This window comes from Panthera leo, chromosome B1 (assembly GCF_018350215.1).
Source record: "Panthera leo isolate Ple1 chromosome B1, P.leo_Ple1_pat1.1, whole genome shotgun sequence".
Lineage (NCBI taxonomy): Eukaryota > Metazoa > Chordata > Mammalia > Carnivora > Felidae > Panthera > Panthera leo.
The window spans coordinates 99,156,294-99,173,226 of NC_056682.1; the positions used below are offsets into that span (position 1 = coordinate 99,156,294).

General features: G+C 36.8%; 1 long non-coding RNA gene across 1 annotated transcript in view; it reads right to left on the minus strand.

The window, feature by feature from the left end:
• Positions 1-3,878, minus strand: part of LOC122217008 — a 38,331-nt gene extending 34,453 nt beyond the window's left edge. The window contains exon 1 of the long non-coding RNA XR_006201247.1: positions 3,837-3,878. This is a non-coding gene — a long non-coding RNA (uncharacterized LOC122217008). The remainder of the gene's footprint in view (positions 1-3,836) is intronic.
• Positions 3,879-16,933: the final 13,055 nt, after the last annotated feature.

Sequence of the window (16,933 nt, forward strand, 5' to 3'; positions counted from 1 at the left end):
AGAGTGGATTGAATAGTGTCCGTCAAAAATTCACGTCTACTAGAATGTCAGAATGTGACTTTATTTGGAAACAGGGTCTTTTCAGATGTAATTAAGGTAATGAGTGAGGAGAGATTATACTAGAATGGGGTAGGCTACATCCAAAGAAAATATTCTTATAAGATATAGAAAAGGACACAGAGAGATAAGGGAGGAAACCCATGGAAAGACTAAAGCAGACTGGATTTACAGTAGCACAAGCCAAAGGAAGCCAGGAGCCGTCAGGAGCCAGAAGAAGAAAAGAAGAATTCTCCCCTAGAAACTTTATAGGGAAGCTGGGCCTGCTGACATTGGATTTTGGACTTCTAGCCTCCAGAACTGTGGGAGAGTAAGTTCCTGTTTCAAGCCACTACTTTGTGGAAACTTGATATGTCAGGCCTAAGAAGTTAATATAGCCATCTAAAGACCACTTAGACAAATTATTTTAGGTGTGAAATGATCCAGAAAGGACTTTGATGATAATATTTTAGTTTTAAATATTTTTTTACCACTACAAACATTTAAAAGGTAAGTTACTTATACATATTAGTGGTTCTTACCATTTTTGTCATGTTATAGTTGAAACATCTTTCCGGCAAATGGGCCCTGGCTTGTGTAATATCTCTGGAGTTCTCATATCCACAAGAAAACCAATTAAAGTTTTAAAGGCACCATAAGTTCATCTGAAAATGAAGGGTTGAATAATGGGTGCAAATAAAACCAGAAATGACAAATAGTGTATGCTTAGAGCTTATTTATTAGAAAAACTTTCAGGTGTAGGACTAGAGAATGCTCATGGCCCCCTGGACTCCATCCAGCACTTGGAGAAGGGCCTTTGAGCTGCACATGCAGGAAGGAATAGGAGTTGTGCTTCAGGAAATGGACCCAGAGCTTCTGATGCCTCTCATATTAAAAAAAGAGTGGGAGTTGGCAGGGACCCCCTAATTGCTTTAAAAGACTTTGTATTTGCAAGGGGGCCCCAGCTTTGCTGGCATAGGAAACACCCACTCATGGAATGCCACTGTCCAGGTCAGCTTCCTGACCAGCCTAGATTTCTTTTGGAAGACTTGAAGGCCTCTGCTGAACTAACAAGCCTGTTATAAGGATGTTAATAATGGATTCACAAAATGGCAAATAGAGAGAGACCATTACCTGAATTTAGTAGGTACCTTTAAAATGATGTCCACTCTAAAAAATAAAAACCAATGCTATCAATACTTAAATCAACGGCCTATTTAAAATTAAACCAACATACCGATGTACCTGAACTTCTTTTTCTCTCTATTATGTATGACACTTCATATTAATATATTGCCATAGATAAAACATCTAAAGACATTTGACACTTAAGACATTATTTGGTATGACTTTATGTTTTACAGATTTTCTTAGACGAATAGACCCTTATTATTACCTTATGTTTCCATTTCATTTGATTCAAAATAAACATTAAGTAGCATTAAAGCTCTATTTATTGATGCCAAAAAAAAGAAGGCTGTAACACTCTGAAGTTCACAAAAATAAATGTCAAATGTTTACAAAAGACTTCAGTGTTACTATAGATCTTGGTCATAGAATGTCATGATACTTGTGTGTTTATTCTTTAATGAGTTTTGTTTTTTGCTTTTTCAAGATATTAGGCTACAAAGGACTGAAAAGCACTGGAACATAAATAATAGGAAATAAGGAAACACTAACTTTAAAATTTTAATATACTTAAATCATAATTTATCCTTTTAGTTCTGTGACCTTCACTGGATAGCTCAATGACTTTATTTTCCTATGCCCTGAAATGATAGCTTCTTTGTAAGCTTAGAACTTCTTACCCTTCATTTCTTTTCTAAGATGCCTTTGTATAATAGTATCATTCCTTATAATGGAAAGCTGCAACTACGTTGCTAGGCAACATTGTAATAGAGACTTACAGTCATCACTTGATCCTATTTCAGTTTTATCAGTTGAAAGCTTTCGATCATTTATATTCTGGTTCAAAATTAATTTCATCCAGTAGGTATTGGACAGAAGATGGTAAGATCATCAAAAGTGGTTTCGCTCAAAGTGAAGACAAAGTAAAATAGGTAAGCCTATTTAAAAAGTCCATCAGAATATGCTAAGAAAGAAAAGGCTGGTCATCCCATTAAGTACTACTTTCATTAGAAATTTCTAGTCACTGAGATGTCTGGATGGTTCAGTCGGTTAAGTATCCAGATCATGAGTTTGAGCTCTCCATCAGGCTCTGTGCTGATAGCCTGGAGTCTGCTTGGGAATCTTTCTCTCTCCCTCTCTCTCCGCCCCTCCCCTGCATGTGCTGGCTGTCTCTAGCTCCCTCTCAAAACAAATAAATACATTTAAAGAGAACTTTAAAAAGAAGAAATTTCTAGTCACAAAACAGAAAAAAAAAAGCATTGAGAATCAAAAAGTAGTTGCTATATTCAATTCATATTTTTGGCCTCTGTTTTAGTTAGTGGTGACTGTCTTGAAGCTATAAAATTCAGTAATTTAGGGTGCTGTTTTAATCCATAATATACCGACGATTTGAAGCTTCCTCTTCTGTGATAGGTTGAGTAATGCCCCACCGCCAAAGCTATCCACGTCCTAATCCCCAGAACCTGTAGTTGTTACCCAACATAGGAAAGAGGCTTTGCAGGCGTGCTTAAGTGAAGACTTTTAAGGAAGTAGCTTAGATTATCCGGGCGGCAGCAGGGCGGGGGGGGGGGGGGGGGGGGGCAGTGTAATCACAGGCATCCTTATAAGAGGGCAGCAAGAAGGTCAGAGGAAGAAGGTGACATGATGTCAGAGGCTGGATGAGAAATGATGTGATGCTAGGCCATGAGCATGTAATGTTAGCATATAGGCCACAAGGAAGTGAGCACCTCTAGAAGCTGGAGGAAATGGATTCTTCTCTACAACCTTCAGAAGGAACTAGGCCTGCTGACAACTTGAGACATTTGCACGCTTCAGAATTCTAACCTTCAGACTGGAGAGAATAAACTAGAGTTGTTTTAAGCCACATCGTTTGTGGTAATTTGTTAACAGAAACAATAGAAAACCAATACATATTTCTTTGGTTCCTCCTTCTTCTAAACCCTAGCAGTTAGCGTCCAGTGCCCAGGCGTTCATGCTTCCTCCCTCACAAGTGGCCCTCCCTCCTCCAAGGCTCTGAGAAGTCATAGACTTTTCTTCTATATTTATGAAAAACCCAGCTTAGTGGTGGGCAGAAAATAGCAAATCTATTATCAGATCATCTATATCAGAATATAATTAATAACTAAAAATATTAAAACTATTCCTCTTAATGTTTCAACTGAAGTCACAATATAATTACACTTAAACATAGAAAAAAAAGCTTAAACATTATCTTATTCTTTTCCAATAATAATCTCTTTCATTTGTGGAGCATAAAATTTCAAAATGTTCAGAGGTACAAGGTCTCAGGTGCTTTATTAGGGAGGCTGTCCAGGCACCAGTAGCCCTACTTAAAAGATAAAAACTACTTCACAAAGAAAAGGTAAGTCAACTGCCTTAAACTACAAACCAGTCAAACAAGAACCCAAATCCAAGGTTTTCAATTAAAACTCTCCTCTTCTCACAATCTCATTAAAAATCTGCTTCCTTTATCTCACTGAGCTGGGTATAATTCACTTACATGTTCTTGTTTATTCTCCAATTTACAGAACATAGAAAGCTTTTTATCAAAAGATGGGCCTCTCATGATCACCCAGCTAATTACCTACCAGAATCAAAACATAAACTAAATTTTACGATTTAACAAAAATTGAGTTAAAACTGGATCAACCATCACATAAAATGAATCTTACATGCTTGTCTTGGGTCATTGTCAAAGATGAGATATCTCTCAGCAAGACTACTCAATAATGTAAGATGTCACCTTGCAGGTGATATAAACAATGTATCATAGTGGCACATCTCCTAGGTTACAAAGTAGAATTTGCCGTCCATAAATCTAGGAAGCAATGGAAAGTCTTAATGAACAAGCCAAGAATATTAGATAGTTTTAAAAAAACGCATACTATAAACACTAGTCCTGCTATGATGCACAAAATTAACAGATGAGTAGTTTCAGTAACAATGAAAGGACTACCCATATTTGTGTATACATCCTTATATTTATAACATCTTTATCTTTATAGTATAGTAATTCAAACTACTGGACTCAAAGATTAATGGGAGAGATGAGGAATCAACACTGTAAGCAAAGAGAAAGGTCAAGAGAGCCAATCATAGAAGGAAAAGTGCAGGGTCATTTCAGAAAATAGGTAATTCAATTTAATTTATGGGGAAGATAAGTGTAAGGGACAGTAGAAAATAAGATTGTAAAATTAGGTTGAGAGAAGCCTTGAATACCAGGCTAAAAATTATATATACCTAAAATTAATTGTGCGTGTGTGTGTGTGTGGACAGTGGACATTTTCATATATAGATCTGACATAACAAGAACATGTTTTAGAAAAATTTTTCTGAATGGAATGTATGTAGGATGACTTGTAGAAAGGATTAGAAATGGAGAGACTACTATAGTAGTTCAGATGAGATAAAATAAGGGTATGATGTTATTTCCATTTCTAATAATGTAAGAGGCAATAGTAGCTAACATGAATATAGCACCAACAATGTAACTTCTCTAAGCACTTCTATGAGATAATTCATTTAATCTTCACCACTAGTTTATGAGCAGCTATGATCTTTTTACAGTTAAGGAAATGATACAGAAGTGAATAGATTTACCCAACGTCACACAACTAATAATTGGTAAGGCTACCACCTTGATTAACAGTAGTCTGACTTTAGAAGTCATAACTCTATACACTACTGATAAGTGATAAAGAATATACAATTTTGTAGACACAAATGGTCTCTTTTGATAGCTATTTATCATATCATTCCATTCTATGGATGCATGTATGTATGTTATATTTTATTATTTTTACTTTTGCTCTGAAACAATGTATCTAGGTTCATTGCTTAGAAGCGAAACATTTTCGAAATGAACAAAGTTCAGGATTGTGGGTGATTATTATCACTCTTTTATTTCTCCTCACTATTTCAGTGATATGTGTTGAGCACTTGCCCTGTGTCCACCACTGTGCCCCTCCCTGAGAGAGATATATAGTTCTTGCTCTCATGAAGCATGAGCATTTTTAGGTTTTAAATTCTCTGTGTGTCCCAGTACTGTTGGTGGACTTGTCATATTCTTTGTAGAGCAATTGTTGCTGTATCTGTCTGTATTTTCAAACTGGTATCCTTTTAAAATTATATTTAACATATTAACATACTATACTATAGGCAAGAGGTGTTCAAGGTTATAAAATGTGGACTCTCAACCACTTTTTTTTTTAATTCAAGTATAAATAACTTGCAGTGTTATATTAGTTTCAGGGTTACAATGTAATGATTCAACAATTCTATACATTTCTCATTGTCCATCACCATAAATGTACCCTTAATCTCCTGTATCTCTTTTGCCATTCCCCACCCACCTCCCCTCTGGTAACCACCAGCTTGTTTTCTGTATTGGAGTCTGCTGTTTGGTCTCTTTTACTGTTTATTTGTTTGTTTTGTTTCTTAAATTCTACATATGAGTCTTTCAGTGACTTTCCAGAACCTGCTGGGACTCGGCCATCTTTTGATCATCTCTGCCTCACACTGAATGACATGATTCTCATGCAGTGGATTCTGTGAAGTATGAAAATCACAGACTGGGGCACCTGAGTGTCTCAGTAAGTTAAGTGTCGACTCTGATTTCTGCTCAGGTCATGATCTCATGGGTTTATGAGTTCGAGCCCTGCTTTGTGCTCCTCTCACTGACAGCGTGGAGTCTGCTTGGGATTATTTCTCTCCCTCTCTCCCTGCCCCTCCTGCACACACACTCTCTCTCAAAATAAATAAATAAACTAAAAAAAAAAAAAAATAAATTGAAAATCACAGATTATATGCAGCTTCAAATAATGGATTGTTATTACCATTGTTTAATACTACCTACTAAAACATTCTAATTTTTAGCGATAAAAGGTAAAGGTTTCCTGTGTTAATGGTCATGATACCGGAATTTTAAACGACTTAAAATTGTTTTGTCTTCTTTGTCTTATTTGCTGTGCATTCAACTTTTATTTGATGATTAATTGCTTAATTATAATTCTTTTTGCTTAACTAGCATGAGTTTAGGGACATTGAATGTATATGACTTATTGAGAATTTTTGTATGCATCAAAAATTATGACATTTATGACATTTTCATACCCTACTCCATGTATTTACCTCACTTTTAAAGTTTTTCTTAATTGACTATCCCTTCTTATAACATGGGAAAGATACTTTTCACTTATATATTCTTCATGCCCATTCTTTCAACTTAGGGCACAGAAAAAGCATTTTATGGAAAGATTACAAAAAATATATAAATGACAAATGCTTCATAAGCTCCATTATACACATATCCAGACTCTGAGACTTCATTTTTTCCCCATACCTTTTCCATATGTCACATTGCTAGACACTGCTAATTCAGTAACAATAGTCTCAAAGTTCCAAAGTAGGAGCGAAAATTACTCATGTCAGGGGCTAGGCAGTCTCTGAGCCTTAGTATACAAATAACTCTTCCTAGTAACTTTATAAGCTTCCTGAAACTACTCAATTATGAAAGAAAGCATGATTATTTTGTCTTCAAGAATTGCTTCTTTTATAATAGAAAGTAAGACGTAAATAATTTCCCTTCATTATCTTTCTTTACAGAGTCTTGATTTGCATTTGGCTAGCACAACACTTAACGATCTTAATTGGATCATCCTTTTATTCACCTAAAAATAGCTATTGAAACATTATACACAATCATTTTGTACCAGACCAAGCAAGTCATTTGCGAAAGAACAAATCCTTCTATAAGCAGTGTCATGTAGTCTAGTACACGTTAGGAAAAACTGACGAATGATGAGTAACAAGTCTGTAGAGAAAACTACACTATGTTGTATATGTCTAGAAAGGAGAGAAAACCAGAATTGTAGGTGTCTGGTACATTAATCAATCAAGAAAGTGTTGAAATATATATTTTGTTTTGAGGATCAGTTTTATCCTGTGAATATTGCACATCAGTTCTTTATACGAGAGAAAAGAAATTCCCTTCACTCAACTCCTCACTACTGACAGCATATTATATGAGAAGACATTAGAACATGGAACAGCAAAAGTTTCCGATCTCAAAGCAGTTTCAAAGTCTCTGACTTTCAAAGTCTCTACACTTTGTTCACCTTACATTTCCATTTCTAATCACTAATTTCTGCAATCAGGTATGAGGGTGATGAACTATAGAATTGGGAAAATTTCATTTTCCAGAAACCTGCTCATAAAAAACATGCAAAAGGAATCCATTAACCTCTCTGCAGAAGTAACAGAAGGAAACTGACTTCTGTCTGAGTAGCAGTTGCATAATCTCAAGAAGTACATCTGCAAAGGGTCCTTTGCCTGATCAGCTACCTAAGGGAGCAGGTATGTTTCTTAGAAAATTTTCCACAAGGGCAGAATTTCTACAGGAAATGGCTCACATTAGAAACTCTGAGCGTTTGGTCTGGGTTGCCTAAAAGGTTTTTGAATAGTTATTATGAATAATAAGTACCTGGATTTATTTGATTCTATCCTAAAGTGAGTTTCCCATTGAGCTCTACACCTTGTCTTATCTAATCTTCACTTCTTCAGACCTTTAGAGGGATGTCAATATCTCCACCGCGTTGGTCCTGATGCATTCAGCTTCTCATCTCATGTTAGATATTTTCCTCTTTGATCTCTCTCAGCATCTTGTTCTTAATTCTAATATAGTTCTTAACATAATCCTATGTTTATTTTCTTCTGTCTCAGTATTGAATTCCAAAATATAAATTTTCCAGGCATGGATACAATCTTCTATTCATTTACCCCCCGTATCTAGTATAGTATATTATTTGGGGTTTTCCCAAAAGTGAACTCTGAGTCAAGGATTCCAATGCAAGTAATTTCTTTGGGAAGGGCAGAGATGCTGGCATGAAAACGGGGCAAGTGGTACAGGACAGAGAAAATTATTAAGTGGTGAACTATTACCTATGTTAAATGTTAGGGGAAACTTGAGAAAATGGCCCAAAACTTAGTCCTCAGAATTATCCTTCCTGGGGAGGGAGGGAGTTGGGTAACTGAACATCAACAACTGAGAGTAATTGACTGAGGACTACTAATTCCTTGGCATTTCCAGACTGCTGCCTCACAATCATGAGCCTCACAGCTTTTTGGAATTTAAAGGAAAAGCCCCTCAGGCACATGTCTACAGACACTGATACTTGGAAGTCTACCTGAACACACAGAGTAGCAAGGGATGTGAAATATGTAGTGGATGTTAAAGTCTGCATTTTGTACCGCTCTGATTTACTCATGCCCTGTGTTAAATTTCCTCTCTCCCACTCCTGTTTCTTTAGTATGATTGCCAGTTACAATTTCTAGGGAGGGGAGAGATATAATAAAGGAGGGTTCGTGGAACAAATTACAGTTTCCACAACTGCAACCGACACCCGTCATCTTTCTCCTCTTCTACCCATCTCAGATGCCCCTCACTCTAAACCGGCACTTCTGTTTTGGAACGTTTGGCTGGTGGCATGATGCAGACCTCATTCCTGATGAGTTGGGACCCGTTGCTATCATGTCCTTGCCAGGCTCAAGTTGCTACAGGTGCCCGGTCACAATTACTACTGGACATAGAAGCACAAAGAGCTGTTCAAGTGAATCTTCTTTCCCAAATTATACAGCAGCAATCTTAGCACCTCATAATAACCAGGATCAATTTTCTATTCTGGTCTAAGAACTCGTTTGCCTTCTGCTAGTCAACTGGCCAATCGGGTATAGCCATGACTTTCATTCCGGCTGAATTTAGTGGTGCTGCCAATCCTTCCTAGACAATTCATCTTCTCCCTTTTGTTCTGCAAACCCCACCCCTGCTGCGGATGCTCTGTGGTGACTACCAGCTTGAGACACAGGAATCCGTTATCTCTGCATCTAATCCTATAGGTACATCCAGTTTTACCCCCAAAGAACAGTGTATCTCATGTTCCAATGCCATCTCAGGTCCATGACCAGCCAGCCAAGCCATTTGCGGCTGCTCAGAATTTTGTGAGCATCTTTATCTCAGGTCAGGTCTCCGTCTACACAAATTTGATTATTTGAAACTCTACTCACTGAGATATAGTTCTCTCCTCCCAGTCATTCAGAGATATGCTTTAGTGGGACTCTCACGAAGCAGCAGTGCATTGTAAGCTTCTGCCAATATAGCTACTCAGCCATTAGGAACAGGGTCTTAGTTTTTCTTTTTCCAATAGCTGGTCATAGGAGCTTTCTATGAGACCATAGGTATAAATTGTGGGAGAGGCATCCTGTGAGAGACAGGAATACATGGCATGGTCATCGGCACAGTAAGTTATTTCTATCCTCTAAACCTGACTGGGCCTGGGACGCCTGGGTGGCTCAGTCAGTTAAGGGTCCAACCTTGGCTCAGGAAGTAATGTCCCGGTTCATGAGTTTGAGCCCAGCGTCCGGCTCTGCACTGACAGTGCGGAGCCTGCTTGGGATTCTTTAAATAAATAAATAAACACATACATAAATACACACATCAGTAAAATCTGACTGGGCCTGCTTCAAAATGTTTAATTTCAATTGGGTGATGGATTATTCTGCATATAATCACTTCTATTACGTGGTGGTTTCTATAATATTCAGCTCGTGATGGGCTCGGGTTTCACAGCCACTTAATTTCTCACGCTCAGTTGTCCAGCACGTGCTACAGCTAAATGACATGTCAGGAACTACTTTGAAATGGTGACTGCCTTTTTGCTGCGGTTGGCGGGTCCTTGCCCTAAAGGCCCCAGGTCTGTGCTGTGACGCTTCTACAGGGGCCTGCCAGAGATTTTAGGAAAGCATTTTAATATGGCAGATAACTTTCAATTGACAGCTTTCCAAGTCATCTGTTAAGTGGAGCGGGGCTGTATTTTCAGATGTGTTATATGCTATCTTCAAAATGTGAAGAAGCCTACTAAGCTCTGTGCATTTTTCTTGGTGGTAGCAGGTGCAACATGCAATAGCTCGTCTTTTACCTTGGAGGAGGTATCTTGACATACCTCCAAACTCAGGACGCTTAAAAACTATATTTGTGTGCATATTCTAGAAGCTTTTAACGATCGGTCTTCTACTCTGTGATACACATGGGTGTTACGAGGGCATTCGGTACACTTGCCACTTACTTTTCACTAGGTTAGGTTAATATGTTGTTTTCAATATAGTAGATCCGTATGGTGTAATGTAAAATGTCCTGATGATCAAGGTCCCTTTTAACTTTCTTGTGACAAAGTCAGCCTTATCTGAGGACAAAACTGAATCTATATTGCTATTTATTCCAGATGAATGTAAATGATTCTGATTCTCCATGGCAGGGATTAAAGGAATATATTTGCTAGATCAATAGCCATATGCCAAGTCCCAGAATTTATGTATAGACCCTCTTTTTAAGGATTTTTATGTATATATATTTTTTATTTTGAGAGAGAGAGACAGAGAGCAAGCAGAGGAGGGGCAGAGAGAGAGGGAGACAGAATCGCAAACAGGCTTTGCACTGTCAGCGCAGAGTCTGATATGGGGCTCAAACGCAAGAACTGTGAGATCATGATCTGAGCTGAAGTCAAGAAGTGATTGCTTCACTGACTGAACCACACAGGCATCCCTTCATGTGTAATTTTGTAACAAAGATACCACCTACAACACAATAGTATGATCAGGACTACCACTTAAATAATTAATGGTAGTCTGTCATTGCTATAATCCATGTGGGTTTTTTTAGGGACCAGGCTGGCAAATAAGGATATAAGTGGTACCATAACCCTTGGATCCTTTAAGTTGTTGAGAATGGCCCTAATCTTTGTCATTTTACCCAGAGTAGAGCATTAGTTCTGATTTACTACATCAGTCAGGGAAAAAGTCTTTCTTACCACTATGACTCATGTACAACTGCAAAGGATCTCCAGGAGAAATACCTAGTAGGCATGGAAAACAATTGGACACATTGTGAGACAGGCTTTGCTTAGGATCCCCTTTATCTCTAACGGTAGGCCCATGATGGCATTTGAGTCTTCAAGTACTGTTGTCATTTTAGATTCTTTATTCAAATATCCGAAACATTTTAGTATACCCATTTTCCCATTGTATAGATACCCTAGTAAGTGACTAAGAGTTCTTTCAGGGAATAGAGAGGGAAATCACTACTCAATATCCTTGCCATGGTGTTTTGGGCCATTACACTTTCAAAAGACACTGTATTTAAATGTGAGCTTTAGGGGCGTCTGGGTGGTTCAGTTGGTTGAGCGTCTGACTTCGGCTCAGGTCATGATCTCAAGGTCTGTGAGTTGGAGCCCCAAGTCGGGCTCTGTGCTGACAGCTCAGAGCCTGGAGCCTGCTTCGGATTCTACGTCTCCCCCCTCTCTCTGCCCCTCCCCTGCTCACGCTCTGTGTCTCTCTGTCTCTCAATAATAAATAAACATTAAAAATTTAAATAAATAAATAAATAAATAAATGTGAGCTTTATGAAAGTACAAAAAGTTTACTGTTGAATACAGGCAAAATATAATACAAAAATGTAGCTTCCAGAATGATAGCATGGGTTTTGACACATGGAGTCAAAGTCATTGTACATATGAGAATTTGCATGATTTATTATCTCTAATACTAATTTTATCTGTATCAGGCTTGACAAATTAATAAAACTCTTTGAATATCAGGAAACTTATTTCAAAACAAGAGTTTATTGCAGCTCATGTTTTGGCTACAATTGACAGAGTCAAACAATAAACAGCAAATTTACTGTCTCCCATAACATGAAGTCTGGAGGCAGGAGAGCCTCAAGAGTTGATAAAGGCAACAACTTAGAGTTAATGGACCACATTTCTTCTGTTTTTGCTCAGCCATTCTCAGCCTGGATGTATCTTTGTATCATAGCACGTATGTTTGGCTCCTCTCACAGTTCAAGGGGCTCACATGTAAAGGATAATATCCAAACAAAGAATATATCTGTTTTGTATCTACATTTTTTTCCTCTAAAGAAAATCTCAAATGTCCTGTAGCAAACGTTTCCTCACTTTCCATTGCCAGGATTGTATATACACCATGTCTAACTAACCACATGGCAGCTGGGAGACAATCCTCCATGGTGGTCTCATGTTTCTGCACATATTAAGAGCAGAGGTACTGACTGTCCTCTGCTCTGGACTATTCTTTTGAAGGATGTTTGCATAATGAAAATCCTTGAAAGATAAAAACAATGTGTCTTTCTAGAGCAGAGAATAAGTTTACTTACATTTTTGGCAAATAAGGATTGTGTCCTCTTTGGGATTAAAGGCAGTCTGCTTATTGAATATCATAAATGGCTGAGATTCCTTAAGTTTGGGTTTCCTCTTCTGTAGTCTATCCTACTGTGATCACAGGCACCAGCTGGCCTTCTTTGTATCACCCTGTGGTGATCAGGGTGATGCGAAAGCTACTAGTATTCTGGCTACTGATAATGCAGTGAGCATTAAACTGTGCTTCATCTGACATAGAAATAACATGTCTTCTGCCAGAAAGTATGGAACTGTGGTGAGCTAACTTGTTAGCTAGGAAGTCAGGGAAACACTCAGACCTGCACAATTCATGAGACAGAGGGAATAAAAAGCTCAAACACATAAAGATTTACTCGCTGAATCCGGTAAGAGTTTTAAACCATTTCACTTAACAAGAGCAAAGAAAATTACAATTCTATTTATAGAGAAGTAAGTATTTGGAGATGGCTGTTGGACAAATAGCAACGACAATAACTACAACAGGAACACATGTACAAACTGCTTTCCACAAGGCTAATGAAGACTTTGTAAAATCATTTTGACTATTAGATGTGTACTTAATAATTCTAGCCATTTGATGGATATTTAATAACTGCATAAATCCTTTTATAAAACTGTATTATGGCATGACTATTGCTTTTCAAAATAATTTATTAACATACACACTAATATATAAATATGTTAAAAGAGCAAATACACAATGTAAGTTAAATATCCAGTTTTGCTTCACAATGGCTGAATAAATACAAGTTTTTAAAAATCTCTCTTCTCTTTCAAAATCTCATTGAACAAGAGAAGAAACATAAAATTTAAAATAAATCTTTAGCAATATTAAGAAATGTGGAAGGGGCATTTGGGTGGCTCAGTGGGTTAAGCGTCTGACTTAGGCTCAAGTCATGATCTCACAGTCTGCGAGTTCGAGACTCAAGTCAGCTCTGTGCTGACAGCTCAGAGCCTGGAGCCTGTTTCAAATTCTGTGTCTCCCTCTTTGTCTGTCCTCTCCTCCTTGTGCTCTGTCTGTCTCTGTCTCAAAAATAAATATTTAAAAATTTTTTTTTTAATTTCTTGGAAAGAGGTGCCTGGGTGCCTCAGTTCGTTAAGTCCCAACTTCAGCTCAGGCCATTATCTCGCGGTCCAGGTGGGCTCTGTGCTGACAGCTCAGAGCCTGGAGCCTGCTTCAGATTCTGTGTCTCCCTTTCTCTCTACCCCTCCCCCACTCATGCTCTGTCTCTCTCTCAAAAATGAATATATGTTTAAAAAGTTAATTTTTTTTTAATTTCCAGGAAAAAGTAATAAAACCATAACTATTCAGTTGTCTGTACTATATTAAGCACATGGAGTATAGTGATATAAAAAGAAAGATATCAGGAAAGAATACAGTCCTATACATTTAAGAACAAAACTAAATAGAACCTCTGAATGAGGTCACATAGATTTCTTTGTTTCTGTAGAAAACTTAATGACTCTAAGTTTCTTTAGAAAACTTAATTACTATGAACACTTATCTGAAAAATAATTCTTATCTATAGTGTCCTTATAAGTGATACTTGAAATAAGGTTTTGGTCACACACGTGATTTCCTTTATGTAACTGCATTTCTATGATAAAACGAAGGACTCATTATAATCCCTCCTGAAAGTTTATTAGATGTATACATGAGACATTTTTCAAGCAATCAAATGCCAAATAATACATTTGCAAATGACATACTTATCATTAGGTAACACTGAAGTCTAGAGAGTTTAATCATTCATAAAGTTAAATTATGAACTAGAAAACCAAAGCTTAGAAATATGTCTAAAGTAGTCACTATGATATGTGGTAATAGTGTCATGATGTATAACGACAAATATGGTACTTGAAATACGGGTTTATCTTTAGTATCTCATTTATTTATTTTTGACTGACCTGTTTGATGGTTTATGTGAACTTCATAGAGACTTGCCATTTCAGGTCTGCCAAGGTTTACTCAAGTCCTTCAATTAATAGGTGTAAAGTTGATATTTCATAATGTCTTTCAGTTTTCTTTGTATTGGTTCCTTCTTTTGGTGCAATAAGAGAAGTCAATATGTGCCTGCAGCAAATACCTTTAATGAGTTTCTACCAAAAAAAAAAAAAAAAAAAGAGAGAGAGAGAGAGAGAGAGAGAGAGAAAGAGAGAAAGATAATGCTGTATAATCTTTATTTCCATAAAAATCTATTGATTAAAATTACTTTGAACTTGGAGATTGCTCAGGACTTGCAATGAGGATAACATTAATTGTCATTTCCTATAGCTGTCATTTCTGAAGTTAACAACAGATTTTACAAAGAGAATGCATGAAATAATTCCAAGGAAACATATTTCTGGAATGTCTATACTTAATAGAACCTGAGTTTTGATCTTTATCCTATGGCTTACAAACTTGACTTTAGTCAATTTATACAATTTTTCTAAGCTTTTGGTTTCCTTGCATGTAAAGAGGGAGAATACACGCTTTACATACATGCAGTTAATACATACATACGATATATATACTGGTTCCTATCAAGATTTATGTATTAATGAGATAAATGAAGTATGTAGTGTGGTTTCAGACCCATAGTAATCAAAAACTTCTACCCATTTATATTGTCTCGGGAGTGGAAAAATAGATGTTTGCCTTCTCAGTTGCCTTTGAAAATTGTTATTTGTCTTTCACATTTTTATTCTCAGAAATTCTTTACTATTTATTCAGTCTATTGGCAATGCCAGAAACTAGGAGGGTATTCGCACCACTTTTAATGTTGCCAATCATCTCTCATTAACAGAAGATTCTTTTAATCCACACAGTTTTTATTTTAAGCATATATGATAGCAAAATATAATCTAATTGCATTGTTATTATTACTGTAAGTTCTAAACATTGAGGTGACTATCAAAATTGTATATAGGACTTTTCTAAAATGTCATAAAGTTCTAACAATAAAATAATGTTCATGACTATGAATATCTGAAAAGGCATTAAAGGAAATATTATTTTTCCTTCTGCATCTTTTGTCTTCCTCCTAATAGCTTCCAAGAAGTGTTGAAACCATCGAGTTAATGTTTGGAAAAATAAACAACCCTACTTCATGCCATAATTCAAAATAATTTAATTTTCAAAGGAATTAAATTTGTAAACAAAAACTTTAAGGAATAAAAGGAAATATTGGCAATTAGTTATGAGACTTAACAGTTGTAAATGTACTTTCTAAGTGTTATGGCTAATCTGAAGAAACAAAATAGACCCTCAACCATAATTTAGTTCAGATGTCAAGCCAGATGGTGCCACACACATTCCAAAAGGATATGAGTCTCTAGGATATGAGTTAGTCTCTAATGAGGCTTTTGGGGAAGGGTAGGACAGTCTTCCCAAGCTGATCTGAAAACAGCTTGAAAGAGCAAGAAAAGGAGATTGGCTTGGGGTTTTTATTATGGTTAGGGAGTGGGACTTGGATGAGGATTCCCATGTGCAAACAGAGACTTGCAGTGTTTGAGTCTCCCGTGCCACACACCAAAGGAGAAGTGCAAAGGCTTGGTGCTAAAGGAAGAACCAAAGGTAGAAGCACCCAGATGTAGCGCAGAGGGAAAAGAGTGAGATCTGAAGCTTGAAACTTGTCATAAGTCAAACACCACAAGGCAGAATCAGAACCCTTATTGTATTAAGGACTCATCCAAACATAGATATCATAAAAAAGAAATCACCGATATATAGTTTTGTAACATTCAACAAACATGAAAACTCTCCATAATTAAAATGAATGGTATTAAAAACTGTAGTATATTTTCAATGTTTATTAAAATGTTCATAACAAAGATTCACCGCAAATGGATATGGAACAGATGAAAATTACTAAGGAAAAATAGCCAAAACACCATATATAGCTAATTCACAAAAGAAGAAAGGCAAATGGCTAAACACACACACACACACACACACACACACACACACACAGGACACACTCAATTTCATCAAAGAAATGTTTTTTTAAAAGACTAAAAATTAGAGGGGCGCCTGGGTGGCTCAGTCGGTTAAGCGTCCGACTTCGGCTCAGGTCATGATCTCACGGTCCATGGGTTCAAGCCCCACGTCAGGGCTCTGTGCTGACAGCTCAGAGCCTGGAGCCTGTTTCAGATTCTGTGTCTCCCTCTTTCTCTGACCCTCCCCTGTTCATGCTTTCTCTCTGTCTCAAAAATAAATAAATGTTAAAAAAAAAGATTTAAAAAAAAAAAGACTAAAAATTAGATATGATATTTTTCTTCTGGAAAATGGCACAGATATACAAAAAAAAAATTAGGTCAAGTCATCATCCTGAGAAATGACTCTTGTAAACTACTGATAAAAGTTGTGATGGTGCACACTTTGGGGAGCAGTACTGGTACACAGTGGCATAATTTTCAAAAGCATAAAAACTCTGTAATCTGGCAACTTCATCTTTGAAAATTTTACTAAAGGAAATAAAATTAATATGCATAATTATTTATCTTCAAGGATGACCAACATAGAGTTATAAGTAATAAAAACA